The 14,409-nt window shown below is 45.9% G+C and overlaps 71 pseudogenes; all 71 read left to right on the top strand.

The window, feature by feature from the left end:
- The first annotated feature begins 26 nt into the window (after window positions 1–26).
- LOC140113024 (5S ribosomal RNA) lies at window positions 27–145 on the top strand (annotated as a pseudogene).
- A 70-nt stretch (window positions 146–215) lies between these two features.
- On the top strand, window positions 216–334 carry LOC140113367 (5S ribosomal RNA; annotated as a pseudogene).
- A 72-nt stretch (window positions 335–406) lies between these two features.
- On the top strand, window positions 407–525 carry LOC140088390 (5S ribosomal RNA; annotated as a pseudogene).
- A 72-nt stretch (window positions 526–597) lies between these two features.
- Window positions 598–716, top strand: LOC140103096 (5S ribosomal RNA; annotated as a pseudogene).
- A 70-nt stretch (window positions 717–786) lies between these two features.
- LOC140098313 (5S ribosomal RNA) lies at window positions 787–905 on the top strand (annotated as a pseudogene).
- A 72-nt stretch (window positions 906–977) lies between these two features.
- On the top strand, window positions 978–1,096 carry LOC140103085 (5S ribosomal RNA; annotated as a pseudogene).
- A 72-nt stretch (window positions 1,097–1,168) lies between these two features.
- On the top strand, window positions 1,169–1,287 carry LOC140112755 (5S ribosomal RNA; annotated as a pseudogene).
- Window positions 1,288–1,357: 70 nt separating this feature from the next.
- LOC140112711 (5S ribosomal RNA) lies at window positions 1,358–1,476 on the top strand (annotated as a pseudogene).
- Window positions 1,477–1,546: 70 nt separating this feature from the next.
- On the top strand, window positions 1,547–1,665 carry LOC140113518 (5S ribosomal RNA; annotated as a pseudogene).
- Window positions 1,666–1,737: 72 nt separating this feature from the next.
- Window positions 1,738–1,856, top strand: LOC140089076 (5S ribosomal RNA; annotated as a pseudogene).
- Window positions 1,857–1,928: 72 nt separating this feature from the next.
- LOC140089065 (5S ribosomal RNA) lies at window positions 1,929–2,047 on the top strand (annotated as a pseudogene).
- Window positions 2,048–2,117: 70 nt separating this feature from the next.
- Window positions 2,118–2,236, top strand: LOC140088257 (5S ribosomal RNA; annotated as a pseudogene).
- A 72-nt stretch (window positions 2,237–2,308) lies between these two features.
- On the top strand, window positions 2,309–2,427 carry LOC140112832 (5S ribosomal RNA; annotated as a pseudogene).
- Window positions 2,428–2,499: 72 nt separating this feature from the next.
- Window positions 2,500–2,618, top strand: LOC140088135 (5S ribosomal RNA; annotated as a pseudogene).
- Window positions 2,619–2,690: 72 nt separating this feature from the next.
- Window positions 2,691–2,809, top strand: LOC140105416 (5S ribosomal RNA; annotated as a pseudogene).
- Window positions 2,810–2,879: 70 nt separating this feature from the next.
- On the top strand, window positions 2,880–2,998 carry LOC140095656 (5S ribosomal RNA; annotated as a pseudogene).
- Window positions 2,999–3,070: 72 nt separating this feature from the next.
- Window positions 3,071–3,189, top strand: LOC140113023 (5S ribosomal RNA; annotated as a pseudogene).
- A 70-nt stretch (window positions 3,190–3,259) lies between these two features.
- LOC140089054 (5S ribosomal RNA) lies at window positions 3,260–3,378 on the top strand (annotated as a pseudogene).
- Window positions 3,379–3,450: 72 nt separating this feature from the next.
- LOC140112215 (5S ribosomal RNA) lies at window positions 3,451–3,569 on the top strand (annotated as a pseudogene).
- A 69-nt stretch (window positions 3,570–3,638) lies between these two features.
- On the top strand, window positions 3,639–3,757 carry LOC140105252 (5S ribosomal RNA; annotated as a pseudogene).
- A 72-nt stretch (window positions 3,758–3,829) lies between these two features.
- LOC140087184 (5S ribosomal RNA) lies at window positions 3,830–3,948 on the top strand (annotated as a pseudogene).
- A 72-nt stretch (window positions 3,949–4,020) lies between these two features.
- On the top strand, window positions 4,021–4,139 carry LOC140089043 (5S ribosomal RNA; annotated as a pseudogene).
- A 70-nt stretch (window positions 4,140–4,209) lies between these two features.
- LOC140098302 (5S ribosomal RNA) lies at window positions 4,210–4,328 on the top strand (annotated as a pseudogene).
- Window positions 4,329–4,400: 72 nt separating this feature from the next.
- On the top strand, window positions 4,401–4,519 carry LOC140103063 (5S ribosomal RNA; annotated as a pseudogene).
- A 72-nt stretch (window positions 4,520–4,591) lies between these two features.
- LOC140110209 (5S ribosomal RNA) lies at window positions 4,592–4,710 on the top strand (annotated as a pseudogene).
- A 70-nt stretch (window positions 4,711–4,780) lies between these two features.
- LOC140113407 (5S ribosomal RNA) lies at window positions 4,781–4,899 on the top strand (annotated as a pseudogene).
- Window positions 4,900–4,969: 70 nt separating this feature from the next.
- LOC140113517 (5S ribosomal RNA) lies at window positions 4,970–5,088 on the top strand (annotated as a pseudogene).
- A 72-nt stretch (window positions 5,089–5,160) lies between these two features.
- On the top strand, window positions 5,161–5,279 carry LOC140089032 (5S ribosomal RNA; annotated as a pseudogene).
- Window positions 5,280–5,351: 72 nt separating this feature from the next.
- Window positions 5,352–5,470, top strand: LOC140089021 (5S ribosomal RNA; annotated as a pseudogene).
- Window positions 5,471–5,540: 70 nt separating this feature from the next.
- LOC140086840 (5S ribosomal RNA) lies at window positions 5,541–5,659 on the top strand (annotated as a pseudogene).
- A 72-nt stretch (window positions 5,660–5,731) lies between these two features.
- Window positions 5,732–5,850, top strand: LOC140112831 (5S ribosomal RNA; annotated as a pseudogene).
- A 72-nt stretch (window positions 5,851–5,922) lies between these two features.
- LOC140089010 (5S ribosomal RNA) lies at window positions 5,923–6,041 on the top strand (annotated as a pseudogene).
- Window positions 6,042–6,113: 72 nt separating this feature from the next.
- On the top strand, window positions 6,114–6,232 carry LOC140099477 (5S ribosomal RNA; annotated as a pseudogene).
- A 70-nt stretch (window positions 6,233–6,302) lies between these two features.
- On the top strand, window positions 6,303–6,421 carry LOC140095645 (5S ribosomal RNA; annotated as a pseudogene).
- Window positions 6,422–6,491: 70 nt separating this feature from the next.
- LOC140109181 (5S ribosomal RNA) lies at window positions 6,492–6,610 on the top strand (annotated as a pseudogene).
- Window positions 6,611–6,871: 261 nt separating this feature from the next.
- LOC140113516 (5S ribosomal RNA) lies at window positions 6,872–6,990 on the top strand (annotated as a pseudogene).
- A 72-nt stretch (window positions 6,991–7,062) lies between these two features.
- On the top strand, window positions 7,063–7,181 carry LOC140088988 (5S ribosomal RNA; annotated as a pseudogene).
- A 72-nt stretch (window positions 7,182–7,253) lies between these two features.
- LOC140088977 (5S ribosomal RNA) lies at window positions 7,254–7,372 on the top strand (annotated as a pseudogene).
- A 72-nt stretch (window positions 7,373–7,444) lies between these two features.
- Window positions 7,445–7,563, top strand: LOC140099123 (5S ribosomal RNA; annotated as a pseudogene).
- A 72-nt stretch (window positions 7,564–7,635) lies between these two features.
- Window positions 7,636–7,754, top strand: LOC140112830 (5S ribosomal RNA; annotated as a pseudogene).
- Window positions 7,755–7,826: 72 nt separating this feature from the next.
- Window positions 7,827–7,945, top strand: LOC140086719 (5S ribosomal RNA; annotated as a pseudogene).
- Window positions 7,946–8,017: 72 nt separating this feature from the next.
- Window positions 8,018–8,136, top strand: LOC140106934 (5S ribosomal RNA; annotated as a pseudogene).
- A 70-nt stretch (window positions 8,137–8,206) lies between these two features.
- On the top strand, window positions 8,207–8,325 carry LOC140088966 (5S ribosomal RNA; annotated as a pseudogene).
- A 261-nt stretch (window positions 8,326–8,586) lies between these two features.
- LOC140088955 (5S ribosomal RNA) lies at window positions 8,587–8,705 on the top strand (annotated as a pseudogene).
- Window positions 8,706–8,777: 72 nt separating this feature from the next.
- LOC140088944 (5S ribosomal RNA) lies at window positions 8,778–8,896 on the top strand (annotated as a pseudogene).
- A 72-nt stretch (window positions 8,897–8,968) lies between these two features.
- On the top strand, window positions 8,969–9,087 carry LOC140088933 (5S ribosomal RNA; annotated as a pseudogene).
- A 70-nt stretch (window positions 9,088–9,157) lies between these two features.
- Window positions 9,158–9,276, top strand: LOC140086597 (5S ribosomal RNA; annotated as a pseudogene).
- Window positions 9,277–9,348: 72 nt separating this feature from the next.
- Window positions 9,349–9,467, top strand: LOC140103052 (5S ribosomal RNA; annotated as a pseudogene).
- Window positions 9,468–9,539: 72 nt separating this feature from the next.
- On the top strand, window positions 9,540–9,658 carry LOC140105754 (5S ribosomal RNA; annotated as a pseudogene).
- A 70-nt stretch (window positions 9,659–9,728) lies between these two features.
- LOC140104773 (5S ribosomal RNA) lies at window positions 9,729–9,847 on the top strand (annotated as a pseudogene).
- A 70-nt stretch (window positions 9,848–9,917) lies between these two features.
- LOC140088922 (5S ribosomal RNA) lies at window positions 9,918–10,036 on the top strand (annotated as a pseudogene).
- A 72-nt stretch (window positions 10,037–10,108) lies between these two features.
- Window positions 10,109–10,227, top strand: LOC140099466 (5S ribosomal RNA; annotated as a pseudogene).
- A 70-nt stretch (window positions 10,228–10,297) lies between these two features.
- LOC140106850 (5S ribosomal RNA) lies at window positions 10,298–10,416 on the top strand (annotated as a pseudogene).
- Window positions 10,417–10,486: 70 nt separating this feature from the next.
- On the top strand, window positions 10,487–10,605 carry LOC140109170 (5S ribosomal RNA; annotated as a pseudogene).
- A 261-nt stretch (window positions 10,606–10,866) lies between these two features.
- LOC140113515 (5S ribosomal RNA) lies at window positions 10,867–10,985 on the top strand (annotated as a pseudogene).
- Window positions 10,986–11,057: 72 nt separating this feature from the next.
- LOC140088911 (5S ribosomal RNA) lies at window positions 11,058–11,176 on the top strand (annotated as a pseudogene).
- Window positions 11,177–11,248: 72 nt separating this feature from the next.
- LOC140088900 (5S ribosomal RNA) lies at window positions 11,249–11,367 on the top strand (annotated as a pseudogene).
- A 72-nt stretch (window positions 11,368–11,439) lies between these two features.
- Window positions 11,440–11,558, top strand: LOC140086474 (5S ribosomal RNA; annotated as a pseudogene).
- A 72-nt stretch (window positions 11,559–11,630) lies between these two features.
- LOC140112829 (5S ribosomal RNA) lies at window positions 11,631–11,749 on the top strand (annotated as a pseudogene).
- A 72-nt stretch (window positions 11,750–11,821) lies between these two features.
- LOC140101205 (5S ribosomal RNA) lies at window positions 11,822–11,940 on the top strand (annotated as a pseudogene).
- A 72-nt stretch (window positions 11,941–12,012) lies between these two features.
- Window positions 12,013–12,131, top strand: LOC140099444 (5S ribosomal RNA; annotated as a pseudogene).
- Window positions 12,132–12,201: 70 nt separating this feature from the next.
- On the top strand, window positions 12,202–12,320 carry LOC140095634 (5S ribosomal RNA; annotated as a pseudogene).
- A 261-nt stretch (window positions 12,321–12,581) lies between these two features.
- LOC140088889 (5S ribosomal RNA) lies at window positions 12,582–12,700 on the top strand (annotated as a pseudogene).
- A 72-nt stretch (window positions 12,701–12,772) lies between these two features.
- LOC140088867 (5S ribosomal RNA) lies at window positions 12,773–12,891 on the top strand (annotated as a pseudogene).
- A 72-nt stretch (window positions 12,892–12,963) lies between these two features.
- LOC140105753 (5S ribosomal RNA) lies at window positions 12,964–13,082 on the top strand (annotated as a pseudogene).
- A 70-nt stretch (window positions 13,083–13,152) lies between these two features.
- On the top strand, window positions 13,153–13,271 carry LOC140104769 (5S ribosomal RNA; annotated as a pseudogene).
- A 70-nt stretch (window positions 13,272–13,341) lies between these two features.
- On the top strand, window positions 13,342–13,460 carry LOC140088856 (5S ribosomal RNA; annotated as a pseudogene).
- Window positions 13,461–13,532: 72 nt separating this feature from the next.
- Window positions 13,533–13,651, top strand: LOC140099433 (5S ribosomal RNA; annotated as a pseudogene).
- Window positions 13,652–13,721: 70 nt separating this feature from the next.
- On the top strand, window positions 13,722–13,840 carry LOC140106839 (5S ribosomal RNA; annotated as a pseudogene).
- A 70-nt stretch (window positions 13,841–13,910) lies between these two features.
- LOC140109159 (5S ribosomal RNA) lies at window positions 13,911–14,029 on the top strand (annotated as a pseudogene).
- Window positions 14,030–14,290: 261 nt separating this feature from the next.
- Window positions 14,291–14,409, top strand: LOC140088845 (5S ribosomal RNA; annotated as a pseudogene).

Here is a 14,409-nt window from a genome sequence, read left to right as displayed (position 1 = left end):
AAGAAGGTTCAAATTGAACAGCTGCTGTCAACGGCCATTCTAAGGTGAATGTGCCTGCTCTCGTCAGATCGCAGCAGCAATGCAGCTTAAGGCTTGGCAAGTACCAGCATGCGAGACTGCCTGGGAATCCCAAGTTCCGTTGACCTTTTTGAACCTTAAAATTGTGTTAGTTTCTCTATGAGATAGTAAAAGAAGGTTCAAATTGAACAGCTGCTGTCAACGGCCATTCTAAGCTGAATGTGCCTGCTCTCGTCAGATCGCAGCAGCAATGCAGCTTAAGGCTTGGCAAGTACCAGCATGGGAGACTGGCTGGGAATACCAAGTTCCGTTGACCTTTTTGAACCTGAAAATTGTGTTAGTTTCTCTGTCAAAGATGGTAAAAGAAGGTTCAAATTGAACAGCTGCTGTCAACGGCCATTCTAAGCTGAATGTACCTGCTCTCGTCAGATCGCAGCAGCAATGCAGCTTAAGGCTTGGCAAGTACCAGCATGGGAGACTGGCTGGGAATCCCAAGTTCCGTTGACCTTTTTGAACCTGAAAATTGTGTTAGTTTCCCTGTCAAAGATGGTAAAAGAAGGTTCAAATTGAACAGCTGCTGTCAACGGCCATTCTAAGCTGAATGTGCCTGCTCTCGTGAGATCGCAGCAGCAATGCAGCTTAAGGCTTGGCAAGTACCAGCATGGGAGACTGGCTGGGAATCCCAAGTTCCGTTGACCTTTTTGAACCTGAAAATTGTGTTAGTTTCTCTATGAGATAGTAAAAGAAGGTTCAAATTGAACAGCTGCTGTCAACGGCCATTCTAAGCTGAATGTACCTGCTCTCGTCAGATTGCAGCAGCAATGCAGCTTAAGGCTTGGCAAGTACCAGCATGGGAGACTGGCTGGGAATCCCAAGTTCCGTTGACCTTTTTGAACCTGAAAATTGTGTTAGTTTCTCTGTCAAAGATGGTAAAAGAAGGTTCAAATTGAACAGCTGCTGTCAACGGCCATTCTAAGCTGAATGTGCCTGCTCTCGTGAGATCGCAGCAGCAATGCAGCTTAAGGCTTGGCAAGTACCAGCATGGGAGACTGGCTGGGAATCCCAAGTTCCGTTGACCTTTTTGAACCTTAAAATTGTATTAGTTTCTCTGTCAAAGATGGTAAAAGAAGGTTCAAATTGAACAGCTGCTGTCAACGGCCATTCTAAGCTGAATGTGCCAGCTCTCGTCAGATCGCAACAGCAATGCAGCTTAAGGCTTGGCAAGTACCAGCATGGGAGACTGGCTGGGAATCCCAAGTTCCGTTGACCTTTTTGAACCTGAAAATTGTGTTAGTTTCTCTATGAGACAGTAAAAGAAGGTTCAAATTGAACAGCTGCTGTCAACGGCCATTCTAAGCTGAATGTGCCTGCTCTCGTCAGATCGCAGCAGCAATGCAGCTTAAGGCTTGGCAAGTACCAGCAAGCGAGACTGCCTGGGAATCCCAAGTTCCGTTGACCTTTTTGAACCTGAAAATTGTGTTAGTTTCTCTATGAGATAGTAAAAGAAGGTTCAAATTGAACAGCTGCTGTCAACGGCCATTCTAAGCTGAATGTGCCTGCTCTCGTCAGATCGCAGCAGCAATGCAGCTTAAGGCTTGGCAAGTACCAGCATGGGAGACTAGCTGGGAATCCCAAGTTCCGTTGACCTTTTTGAACCTGAAAATTGTGTTAGTTTCTCTGTCAAAGATGGTAAAAGAAGGTTCAAATTGAACAGCTGCTGTCAACGGCCATTCTAAGCTGAATGTGCCTGCTCTCGTCAGATCGCAGCAGCAATGCAGCTTAAGGCTTGGCAAGTACCAGCATGGGAGACTGGCTGGGAATCCCAAGTTCCGTTGACCTTTTTGAACCTGAAAATTGTGTTAGTTTCCCTGTCAAAGATGGTAAAAGAAGGTTCAAATTGAACAGCTGCTGTCAACGGCCATTCTAAGCTGAATGTGCCTGCTCTCGTCAGATCGCAGCAGCAATGCAGCTTAAGGCTTGGCAAGTACCAGCATGGGAGACTGGCTGGGAATCCCAAGTTCCGTTGACCTTTTTGAACCTGAAAATTGTGTTAGTTTCTCTATGAGATAGTAAAAGAAGGTTCAAATTGAACAGCTGCTGTCAACGGCCATTCTAAGCTGAATGTACCTGCTCTCGTCAGATCGCAGCAGCAATGCAGCTTAAGGCTTGGCAAGTACCAGCATGGGAGACTGGCTGGGAATCCCAAGTTCCGTTGACCTTTTTGAACCTGAAAATTGTGTTAGTTTCTCTGTCAAAGATGGTAAAAGAAGGTTCAAATTGAACAGCTGCTGTCAACAGCCATTCTAAGCTGAATGTGCCTGCTCTCGTGAGATCGCAGCAGCAATGCAGCTTAAGGCTTGGCAAGTACCAGCATGGGAGACTGGCTGGGAATCCCAAGTTCCGTTGACCTTTTTGAACCTTAAATTTGTATTAGTTTCTCTGTCAAAGATGGTAAAAGAAGGTTCAAATTGAACAGCTGCTGTCAACGGCCATTCTAAGCTGAATGTACCTGCTCTCGTCAGATCGCAGCAGCAATGCAGCTTAAGGCTTGGCAAGTACCAGCATGGGAGACTGGCTGGGAATCCCAAGTTCCGTTGACCTTTTTGAACCTGAAAATTGTGTTAGTTTCTCTGTCAAAGATGGTAAAAGAAGGTTCAAATTGAACAGCTGCTGTCAACGGCAATTCTAAGCTGAATGTGCCTGCTCTCGTCAGATCGCAGCAGAAATGCAGCTTAAGGCTTGGCAAGTACCAGCATGGGAGACTTGCTGGGAATCCCAAGTTCCGTTGACCTTTTTGAACCTGAAAATTGTGTTAGTTTCTCTATGAGACAGTAAAAGAAGGTTCAAATTGAACAGCTGCTGTCAACGGCCATTCTAAGCTGAATGTGCCTGCTCTCGTCAGATCGCAGCAGCAATGCAGCTTAAGGCTTGGCAAGTACCAGATTGGGAGACTGGCTGGGAATCCCAAGTTCCGTTGACCTTATTGAACCTGAAAATTTTATTAGTTTCTCTGTCAAAGATGGTAAAAGAAGGTTCAAATTGAACAGCTGCTGTCAACGGCCATTCTAAGGTGAATGTGCCTGCTCTCGTCAGATCGCAGCAGCAATGCAGCTTAAGGCTTGGCAAGTACCAGCATGCGAGACTGCCTGGGAATCCCAAGTTCCGTTGACCTTTTTGAACCTTAAAATTGTGTTAGTTTCTCTATGAGATAGTAAAAGAAGGTTCAAATTGAACAGCTGCTGTCAACGGCCATTCTAAGCTGAATGTGCCTGCTCTCGTCAGATCGCAGCAGCAATGCAGCTTAAGGCTTGGCAAGTACCAGCATGGGAGACTGGCTGGGAATCCCAAGTTCCGTTGACCTTTTTGAACCTTAAAATTGTATTAGTTTCTCTGTCAAAGATGGTAAAAGAAGGTTCAAATTGAACAGCTGCTGTCAACGGCCATTCTAAGCTGAATGTGCCAGTTCTCGTCAGATCGCAGCAGCAATGCAGCTTAAGGCTTGGCAAGTACCAGCATGGGAGACTGGCTGGGAATCCCAAGTTCTGTTGACCTTTTTGAACTGAAAATTGTGTTAGTTTCTCTATGAGATAGTAAAAGAAGGTTCAAATTGAACAGCTGCTGTCAACGGCCATTCTAAGCTGAATGTGCCTGCTCTCATCAGATCGCAGCAGCAATGCAGCTTAAGGCTTGGCAAGTACCAGCATGGGAGACTGGCTGGGAATCCAAAGTTCCGTTGACCTTTTTGAACCTGAAAATTGTGTTAGTTTCTCTGTCAAAGATGGTAAAAGAAGGTTCAAATTGAACAGCTGCTGTCAACGGCCATTCTAAGCTGAATGTACCTGCTCTCGTCAGATCGCAGCAGCAATGCAGCTTAAGGCTTGGCAAGTACCAGCATGGGAGACTGGCTGGGAATCCCAAGTTCCGTTGACCTTTTTGAACCTGAAAATTGTGTTAGTTTCCCTGTCAAAGATGGTAAAAGAAGGTTCAAATTGAACAGCTGCTGTCAACGGCCATTCTAAGCTGAATGTGCCTGCTCTCGTCAGATCGCAGCAGCAATGCAGCTTAAGGCTTGGCAAGTACCAGCATGGGAGACTGGCTGGGAATCCCAAGTTCCGTTGACCTTTTTGAACCTGAAAATTGTGTTAGTTTCTCTATGAGATAGTAAAAGAAGGTTCAAATTGAACAGCTGCTGTCAACGGCCATTCTAAGCTGAATGTACCTGCTCTCGTCAGATTGCAGCAGCAATGCAGCTTAAGGCTTGGCAAGTACCAGCATGGGAGACTGGCTGGGAATCCCAAGTTCCGTTGACCTTTTTGAACCTGAAAATTGTGTTAGTTTCTCTGTCAAAGATGGTAAAAGAAGGTTCAAATTGAACAGCTGCTGTCAACGGCCATTCTAAGCTGAATGTGCCTGCTCTCGTGAGATCGCAGCAGCAATGCAGCTTAAGGCTTGGCAAGTACCAGCATGGGAGACTGGCTGGGAATCCCAAGTTCCGTTGACCTTTTTGAACCTTAAAATTGTATTAGTTTCTCTGTCAAAGATGGTAAAAGAAGGTTCAAATTGAACAGCTGCTGTCAACGGCCATTCTAAGCTGAATGTGCCAGCTCTCTTCAGATCGCAGCAGCAATGCAGCTTAAGGCTTGGCAAGTACCAGCATGGGAGACTGGCTGGGAATCCCAAGTTCCGTTGACCTTTTTGAACCTGAAAATTGTGTTAGTTTCTCTATGAGACAGTAAAAGAAGGTTCAAATTGAACAGCTGCTGTCAACGGCCATTCTAAGCTGAATGTGCCTGCTCTCGTCAGATCGCAGCAGCAATGCAGCTTAAGGCTTGGCAAGTACCAGCAAGCGAGACTGGCTGGGAATCCCAAGTTCCGTTGACCTTTTTGAACCTGAAAATTGTGTTAGTTTCTCTATGAGATAGTAAAAGAAGGTTCAAATTGAACAGCTGCTGTCAACGGCCATTCTAAGCTGAATGTGCCTGCTCTCGTCAGATCGCAGCAGCAATGCAGCTTAAGGCTTGGCAAGTACCAGCATGGGAGACTAGCTGGGAATCCCAAGTTCCGTTGACCTTTTTGAACCTGAAAATTGTGTTAGTTTCTCTGTCAAAGATGGTAAAAGAAGGTTCAAATTGAACAGCTGCTGTCAACGGCCATTCTAAGCTGAATGTGCCTGCTCTCGTCAGATCGCAGCAGCAATGCAGCTTAAGGCTTGGCAAGTACCAGCATGGGAGACTGGCTGGGAATCCCAAGTTCCGTTGACCTTTTTGAACCTGAAAATTGTGTTAGTTTCCCTGTCAAAGATGGTAAAAGAAGGTTCAAATTGAACAGCTGCTGTCAACGGCCATTCTAAGCTGAATGTGCCTGCTCTCGTCAGATCGCAGCAGCAATGCAGCTTAAGGCTTGGCAAGTACCAGCATGGGAGACTGGCTGGGAATCCCAAGTTCCGTTGACCTTTTTGAACCTGAAAATTGTGTTAGTTTCTCTATGAGATAGTAAAAGAAGGTTCAAATTGAACAGCTGCTGTCAACGGCCATTCTAAGCTGAATGTACCTGCTCTCGTCAGATCGCAGCAGCAATGCAGCTTAAGGCTTGGCAAGTACCAGCATGGGAGACTGGCTGGGAATCCCAAGTTCCGTTGACCTTTTTGAACCTGAAAATTGTGTTAGTTTCTCTGTCAAAGATGGTAAAAGAAGGTTCAAATTGAACAGCTGCTGTCAACAGCCATTCTAAGCTGAATGTGCCTGCTCTCGTGAGATCGCAGCAGCAATGCAGCTTAAGGCTTGGCAAGTACCAGCATGGGAGACTGGCTGGGAATCCCAAGTTCCGTTGACCTTTTTGAACCTTAAATTTGTATTAGTTTCTCTGTCAAAGATGGTAAAAGAAGGTTCAAATTGAACAGCTGCTGTCAACGGCCATTCTAAGCTGAATGTGCCTGCTCTCGTCAGATCGCAGCAGCAATGCAGCTTAAGGCTTGGCAAGTACCAGCATGGGAGACTGGCTGGGAATCCCAAGTTCCGTTGACCTTTTTGAACCTGAAAATTGTGTTAGTTTCTCTGTCAAAGATGGTAAAAGAAGGTTCAAATTGAACAGCTGCTGTCAACGGCCATTCTAAGCTGAATGTGCCTGCTCTCGTCAGATCGCAGCAGAAATGCAGCTTAAGGCTTGGCAAGTACCAGCATGGGAGACTGGCTGGGAATCCCAAGTTCCGTTGACCTTTTTGAACCTGAAAATTGTGTTAGTTTCTCTATGAGACAGTAAAAGAAGGTTCAAATTGAACAGCTGCTGTCAACGGCCATTCTAAGCTGAATGTGCCTGCTCTCGTCAGATCGCAGCAGCAATGCAGCTTAAGGCTTGGCAAGTACCAGATTGGGAGACTGGCTGGGAATCCCAAGTTCCGTTGACCTTTTTGAACCTGAAAATTGTGTTAGTTTCTCTATGAGATAGTAAAAGAAGGTTCAAATTAAACAGCTGCTGTCAACGGCCATTCTAAGCTCAATGTGCCTGCTCTCATCAGATCGCAGCAGCAATGCAGCTTAAGGCTTGGCAAGTACCAGCATGGGAGTCTGGCTGGGAATCCCAAGTTCCGTTGACCTTATTGAACCTGAAAATTTTATTAGTTTCTCTGTCAAAGATGGTAAAAGAAGGTTCAAATTGAACAGCTGCTGTCAACGGCCATTCTAAGGTGAATGTGCCTGCTCTCGTCAGATCGCAGCAGCAATGCAGCTTAAGGCCTGGCAAGTACCAGCAAGCGAGACTGCCTTGGAATCCCAAGTTCCGTTGACCTTTTTGAACCTGAAAATTGTGTTAGTTTCTCTATGAGATAGTAAAAGAAGGTTCAAATTGAACAGCTGCTGTCAACGGCCATTCTAAGCTGAATGTGCCTGCTCTCGTCAGATCGCAGCAGCAATGCAGCTTAAGGCTTGGCAAGTACCAGCATGGGAGACTAGCTGGGAATCCCAAGTTCCGTTGACCTTTTTAAACCTGAAAATTGTGTTAGTTTCTCTGTCAAAGATGGTAAAAGAAGGTTCAAATTGAACAGCTGCTGTCAACGGCCATTCTAAGCTGAATGTGCCTGCTCTCGTCAGATCGCAGCAGCAATGCAGCTTAAGGCTTGGCAAGTACCAGCATGGGAGACTGGCTGGGAATCCCAAGTTCCGTTGACCTTTTTGAACCTGAAAATTGTGTTAGTTTCCCTGTCAAAGATGGTAAAAGAAGGTTCAAATTGAACAGCTGCTGTCAACGGCCATTCTAAGCTGAATGTGCCTGCTCTCGTCAGATCGCAGCAGCAATGCAGCTTAAGGCTTGGCAAGTACCAGCATGGGAGACTGGCTGGGAATCCCAAGTTCCGTTGACCTTTTTGAACCTTAAATTTGTATTAGTTTCTCTGTCAAAGATGGTAAAAGAAGGTTCAAATTGAACAGCTGCTGTCAACGGCCATTCTAAGCTGAATGTACCTGCTCTCGTCAGATCGCAGCAGCAATGCAGCTTAAGGCTTGGCAAGTACCAGCATGGGAGACTGGCTGGGAATCCCAAGTTCCATTGACCTTTTTGAACCTGAAAATTGTGTTAGTTTCTCTGTCAAAGATGGTAAAAGAAGGTTCAAATTGAACAGCTGCTGTCAACAGCCATTCTAAGCTGAATGTGCCTGCTCTCGTGAGATCGCAGCAGCAATGCAGCTTAAGGCTTGGCAAGTACCAGCATGGGAGACTGGCTGGGAATCCCAAGTTCCGTTGACCTTTTTGAACCTTAAATTTGTATTAGTTTCTCTGTCAAAGATGGTAAAAGAAGGTTCAAATTGAACAGCTGCTGTCAACGGCCATTCTAAGCTGAATGTACCTGCTCTCGTCAGATCGCAGCAGCAATGCAGCTTAAGGCTTGGCAAGTACCAGCATGGGAGACTGGCTGGGAATCCCAAGTTCCGTTGACCTTTTTGAACCTGAAAATTGTGTTAGTTTCTCTGTCAAAGATGGTAAAAGAAGGTTCAAATTGAACAGCTGCTGTCAACGGCAATTCTAAGCTGAATGTGCCTGCTCTCGTCAGATCGCAGCAGAAATGCAGCTTAAGGCTTGGCAAGTACCAGCATGGGAGACTGGCTGGGAATCCCAAGTTCCGTTGACCTTTTTGAACCTGAAAATTGTGTTAGTTTCTCTATGAGACAGTAAAAGAAGGTTCAAATTGAACAGCTGCTGTCAACGGCCATTCTAAGCTGAATGTGCCTGCTCTCGTCAGATCGCAGCAGCAATGCAGCTTAAGGCTTGGCAAGTACCAGCATGGGAGACTGGCTGGGAATCCCAAGTTCCGTTGACCTTATTGAACCTGAAAATTTTATTAGTTTCTCTGTCAAAGATGGTAAAAGAAGGTTCAAATTGAACAGCTGCTGTCAACGGCCATTCTAAGGTGAATGTGCCTGCTCTCGTCAGATCGCAGCAGCAATGCAGCTTAAGGCTTGGCAAGTACCAGCATGCGAGACTGCCTGGGAATCCCAAGTTCCGCTGACCTTTTTGAACCTTAAAATTGTGTTAGTTTCTCTATGAGATAGTAAAAGAAGGTTCAAATTGAACAGCTGCTGTCAACGGCCATTCTAAGCTGAATGTGCCTGCTCTCGTCAGATCGCAGCAGCAATGCAGCTTAAGGCTTGGCAAGTACCAGCATGGGAGACTGGCTGGGAATCCCAAGTTCCGTTGACCTTTTTGAACCTGAAAATTGTGTTAGTTTCTCTGTCAAAGATGGTAAAAGAAGGTTCAAATTGAACAGCTGCTGTCAACGGCCATTCTAAGCTGAATGTGCCTGCTCTCGTCAGATCGCAGCAGCAATGCAGCTTAAGGCTTGGCAAGTACCAGCATGGGAGACTGGCTGGGAATCCCAAGTTCCGTTGACCTTTTTGAACCTGAAAATTGTGTTAGTTTCCCTGTCAAAGATGGTAAAAGAAGGTTCAAATTGAACAGCTGCTGTCAACGGCCATTCTAAGCTGAATGTGCCTGCTCTCGTCAGATCGCAGCAGCAATGCAGCTTAAGGCTTGGCAAGTACCAGCATGGGAGACTGGCTGGGAATCCCAAGTTCCGTTGACCTTTTTGAACCTGAAAATTGTGTTAGTTTCTCTATGAGATAGTAAAAGAAGGTTCAAATTGAACAGCTGCTGTCAACGGCCATTCTAAGCTGAATGTACCTGCTCTCGTCAGATCGCAGCAGCAATGCAGCTTAAGGCTTGGCAAGTACCAGCATGGGAGACTGGCTGGGAATCCCAAGTTCCGTTGACCTTTTTGAACCTGAAAATTGTGTTAGTTTCTCTGTCAAAGATGGTAAAAGAAGGTTCAAATTGAACAGCTGCTGTCAACGGCCATTCTAAGCTGAATGTGCCTGCTCTCGTGAGATCGCAGCAGCAATGCAGCTTAAGGCTTGGCAAGTACCAGCATGGGAGACTGGCTGGGAATCCCAAGTTCCGTTGACCTTTTTGAACCTTAAAATTGTATTAGTTTCTCTGTCAAAGATGGTAAAAGAAGGTTCAAATTGAACAGCTGCTGTCAACGGCCATTCTAAGCTGAATGTGCCAGCTCTCGTCAGATCGCAGCAGCAATGCAGCTTAAGGCTTGGCAAGTACCAGCATGGGAGACTGGCTGGGAATCCCAAGTTCCGTTGACCTTTTTGAACCTGAAAATTGTGTTAGTTTCTCTATGAGATAGTAAAAGAAGGTTCAAATTGAACAGTTGCTGTCAACGGCCATTCTAAGCTGAATGTGCCTGCTCTCGTCAGATCGCAGCAGCAATGCAGCTTAAGGCTTGGCAAGTACCAGATTGGGAGACTGGCTGGGAATCCCAAGATCCGTTGACCTTTTTGAACCTGAAAATTGTGTTTGTTTCTCTATGAGATAGTAAAAGATGGTTCAAATTGAACAGCTGCTGTCAACGGCCATTCTAAGCTGAATGTGCCTGCTCTCGTCAGATCGCAGCAGCAATGCAGCTTAAGGCTTGGCAAGTACCAGCATGGGAGACTGGCTGGGAATCCCAAGTTCCGTTGACCTTTTTGAACCTGAAAATTGTGTTAGTTTCTCTGTCAAAGATGGTAAAAGAAGGTTCAAATTGAACAGCTGCTGTCAACGGCCATTCTAAGCTGAATGTGCCTGCTCTCGTCAGATCGCAGCAGAAATGCAGCTTAAGGCTTGGCAAGTACCAGCATGGGAGACTGGCTGGGAATCCCAAGTTCCGTTGACCTTTTTGAACCTGAAAATTGTGTTAGTTTCTCTATGAGACAGTAAAAGAAGGTTCAAATTGAACAGCTGCTGTCAACGGCCATTCTAAGCTGAATGTGCCTGCTCTCGTCAGATCGCAGCAGCAATGCAGCTTAAGGCTTGGCAAGTACCAGATTGGCAGACTGGCTGGGAATCCCAAGTTCCGTTGACCTTTTTGAACCTGAAAATTGTGTTAGTTTCTCTATGAGATAGTAAAAGAAGGTTCAAATTAAACAGCTGCTGTCAACGGCCATTCTAAGCTCAATGTGCCTGCTCTCATCAGATCGCAGCAGCAATGCAGCTTAAGGCTTGGCAAGTACCAGCATGGGAGTCTGGCTGGGAATCCCAAGTTCCGTTGACCTTATTGAACCTGAAAATTTTATTAGTTTCTCTGTCAAAGATGGTAAAAGAAGGTTCAAATTGAACAGCTGCTGTCAACGGCCATTCTAAGGTGAATGTGCCTGCTCTCGTCAGATCGCAGCAGCAATGCAGCTTAAGGCTTGGCAAGTACCAGCAAGCGAGACTGCCTGGGAATCCCAAGTTCCGTTGACCTTTTTGAACCTGAAAATTGTGTTAGTTTCTCTATGAGATAGTAAAAGAAGGTTCAAATTGAACAGCTGCTGTCAACGGCCATTCTAAGCTGAATGTGCCTGCTCTCGTCAGATCGCAGCAGCAATGCAGCTTAAGGCTTGGCAAGTACCAGCATGGGAGACTAGCTGGGAATCCCAAGTTCCGTTGACCTTTTTGAACCTGAAAATTGTGTTAGTTTCTCTGTCAAAGATGGTAAAAGAAGGTTCAAATTGAACAGCTGCTGTCAACGGCCATTCTAAGCTGAATGTGCCTGCTCTCGTCAGATCGCAGCAGCAATGCAGCTTAAGGCTTGGCAAGTACCAGCATGGGAGACTGGCTGGGAATCCCAAGTTCCGTTGACCTTTTTGAACCTGAAAATTGTGTTAGTTTCCCTGTCAAAGATGGTAAAAGAAGGTTCAAATTGAACAGCTGCTGTCAACGGCCATTCTAAGCTGAATGTGCCTGCTCTCGTCAGATCGCAGCAGCAATGCAGCTTAAGGCTTGGCAAGTACCAGCATGGGAGACTGGCTGGGAATCCCAAGTTCCGTTGACCTTTTTGAACCTTAAATTTGTATTAGTTTCTCTGTCAAAGATGGTAAAAGAAGGTTCAAATTGAACAGCTGCTGTCAACGGCCATTCTAAGCTGAATGTACCTGCTCTCGTCAGATCGCAGCAGCAATGCAGCTTAAGGCTTGGCAAGTACCAGCATGGGAGACTGGCTGGGAATCCCAAGTTCCGTTGACCTTTTTGAACCTGAAAATTGTGTTAGTTTCTCTGTCAAAGATGGTAAAAGAAGGTTCAAATTGAACAGCTGCTGTCAACAGCCATTCTAAGCTGAATGTGCCTGCTCTCGTGAGATCGCAGCAGCAATGCAGCTTAAGGCTTGGCAAGTACCAGCATGGGAGACTGGCTGGGAATCCCAAGTTCCGTTGACCTTTTTGAACCTTAAATTTGTATTAGTTTCTCTGTCAAAGATGGTAAAAGAAGGTTCAAATTGAACAGCTGATGTCAACGGCCATTCTAAGGTGAATGTACCTGCTCTCGTCAGATCGCAGCAGCAATGCAGCTTAAGGCTTGGCAAGTACCAGCATGGGAGACTGGCTGGGAATCCCAAGTTCCGTTGACCTTTTTGAACCTGAAAATTGTGTTAGTTTCTCTGTCAAAGATGGTAAAAGAAGGTTCAAATTGAACAGCTGCTGTCAACGGCCATTCTAAGCTGAATGTGCCTGCTCTCGTCAGATCGCAGCAGAAATGCAGCTTAAGGCTTGGCAAGTACCAGCATGGGAGACTGGCTGGGAATCCCAAGTTCCGTTGACCTTTTTGAACCTGAAAATTGTGTTAGTTTCTCTATGAGACAGTAAAAGAAGGTTCAAATTGAACAGCTGCTGTCAACGGCCATTCTAAGCTGAATGTGCCTGCTCTCGTCAGATCGCAGCAGCAATGCAGCTTAAGGCTTGGCAAGTACCAGATTGGGAGACTGGCTGGGAATCCCAAGTTCCGTTGACCTTATTGAACCTGAAAATTTTATTAGTTTCTCTGTCAAAGATGGTAAAAGAAGGTTCAAATTGAACAGCTGCTGTCAACGGCCATTCTAAGGTGAATGTGCCTGCTCTCATCAGATCGCAGCAGCAATGCAGCTTAAGGCTTGGCAAGTACCAGCATGCGAGACTGCCTGGGAATCCCAAGTTCCGCTGACCTTTTTGAACCTTAAAATTGTGTTAGTTTCTCTATGAGATAGTAAAAGAAGGTTCAAATTGAACAGCTGCTGTCAACGGCCATTCTAAGCTGAATGTGCCTGCTCTCGTCAGATCGCAGCAGCAATGCAGCTTAAGGCTTGGCAAGTACCAGCATGGGAGACTGGCTGGGAATCCCAAGTTCCGTTGACCTTTTTGAACCTGAAAATTGTGTTAGTTTCTCTGTCAAAGATGATAAAAGAAGGTTCAAATTGAACAGCTGCTGTCAACGGCCATTCTAAGCTGAATGTGCCTGCTCTCGTCAGATCGCAGCAGCAATGCAGCTTAAGGCTTGGCAAGTACCAGCATGGGAGACTGGCTGGGAATCCCAAGTTCCGTTGACCTTTTTGAACCTGAAAATTGTGTTAGTTTCCCTGTCAAAGATGGTAAAAGAAGGTTCAAATTGAACAGCTGCTGTCAACGGCCATTCTAAGCTGAATGTGCCAGCTCTCGTCAGATCGCAGCAGCAATGCAGCTTAAGGCTTGGCAAGTACCAGCATGGGAGACTGGCTGGGAATCCCAAGTTCCGTTGACCTTTTTGAACCTGAAAATTGTGTTAGTTTCTCTATGAGATAGTAAAAGAAGGTTCAAATTGAACAGCTACTGTCAACGGCCATTCTAAGCTGAATGTGCCTGCTCTCGTCAGATCGCAGCAGCAATGCAGCTTAAGGCTTGGCAAGTACCAGATTGGGAGACTGGCTGGGAATCCCAAGATCCGTTGACCTTTTTGAACCTGAAAATTGTGTTTGTTTCTCTATGAGATAGTAAAAGAAGGTTCAAATTGAACAGCTGCTGTCAACGGCCATTCTAAGCTGAATGTGCCTGCTCTCGTCAGATCGCAGCAGCAATGCAGCTTAAGGCTTGGCAAGTACCAGCATGGGAGACTGGCTGGGAATCCCAAGTTCCGTTGACCTTTTTGAACCTGAAAATTGTGTTAGTTTCTCTGTCAAAGATGGTAAAAGAAGGTTCAAATTGAACAGCTGCTGTCAACGGCCATTCTAAGCTGAATGTGCCTGCTCTCGTCAGATCGCAGCAGAAATGCAGCTTAAGGCTTGGCAAGTACCAGCATGGGAGACTGGCTGGGAATCCCAAGTTCCGTTGACCTTTTTGAACCTGAAAATTGTGTTAGTTTCTCTATGAGACAGTAAAAGAAGGTTCAAATTGAACAGCTGCTGTCAACGGCCATTCTAAGCTGAATGTGCCTGCTCTCGTCAGATCGCAGCAGCAATGCAGCTTAAGGCTTGGCAAGTACCAGATTGGCAGACTGGCTGGGAATCCCAAGTTCCGTTGACCTTTTTGAACCTGAAAATTGTGTTAGTTTCTCTATGAGATAGTAAAAGAAGGTTCAAATTAAACAGCTGCTGTCAACGGCCATTCTAAGCTCAATGTGCCTGCTCTCATCAGATCGCAGCAGCAATGCAGCTTAAGGCTTGGCAAGTACCAGCATGGGAGTCTGGCTGGGAATCCCAAGTTCCGTTGACCTTATTGAACCTGAAAATTTTATTAGTTTCTCTGTCAAAGATGGTAAAAGAAGGTTCAAATTGAACAGCTGCTGTCAACGGCCATTCTAAGGTGAATGTGCCTGCTCTCGTCAGATCGCAGCAGCAATGCAGCTTAAGGCTTGGCAAGTACCAGCAAGCGAGACTGCCTGGGAATCCCAAGTTCCGTTGACCTTTTTGAACCTGAAAATTGTGTTAGTTTCTCTATGAGATAGTAAAAGAAGGTTCAAATTGAACAGCTGCTGTCAACGGCCATTCTAAGCTGAATGTGCCTGCTCTCGTCAGATCGCAGCAGCAATGCAGCTTAAGGCTTGGCAAGTACCAGCATGGGAGACTGGCTGGGAATCCCAAGTTCCGTTGACC

The sequence above is a fragment of the Engystomops pustulosus genome, chromosome 1, assembly GCF_040894005.1.
Source record: "Engystomops pustulosus chromosome 1, aEngPut4.maternal, whole genome shotgun sequence".
Classification (NCBI taxonomy): domain Eukaryota; kingdom Metazoa; phylum Chordata; class Amphibia; order Anura; family Leptodactylidae; genus Engystomops; species Engystomops pustulosus.
Note: the sequence above shows the minus strand (reverse complement) of the source record. Positions and strands in the feature narration are given on the sequence as shown.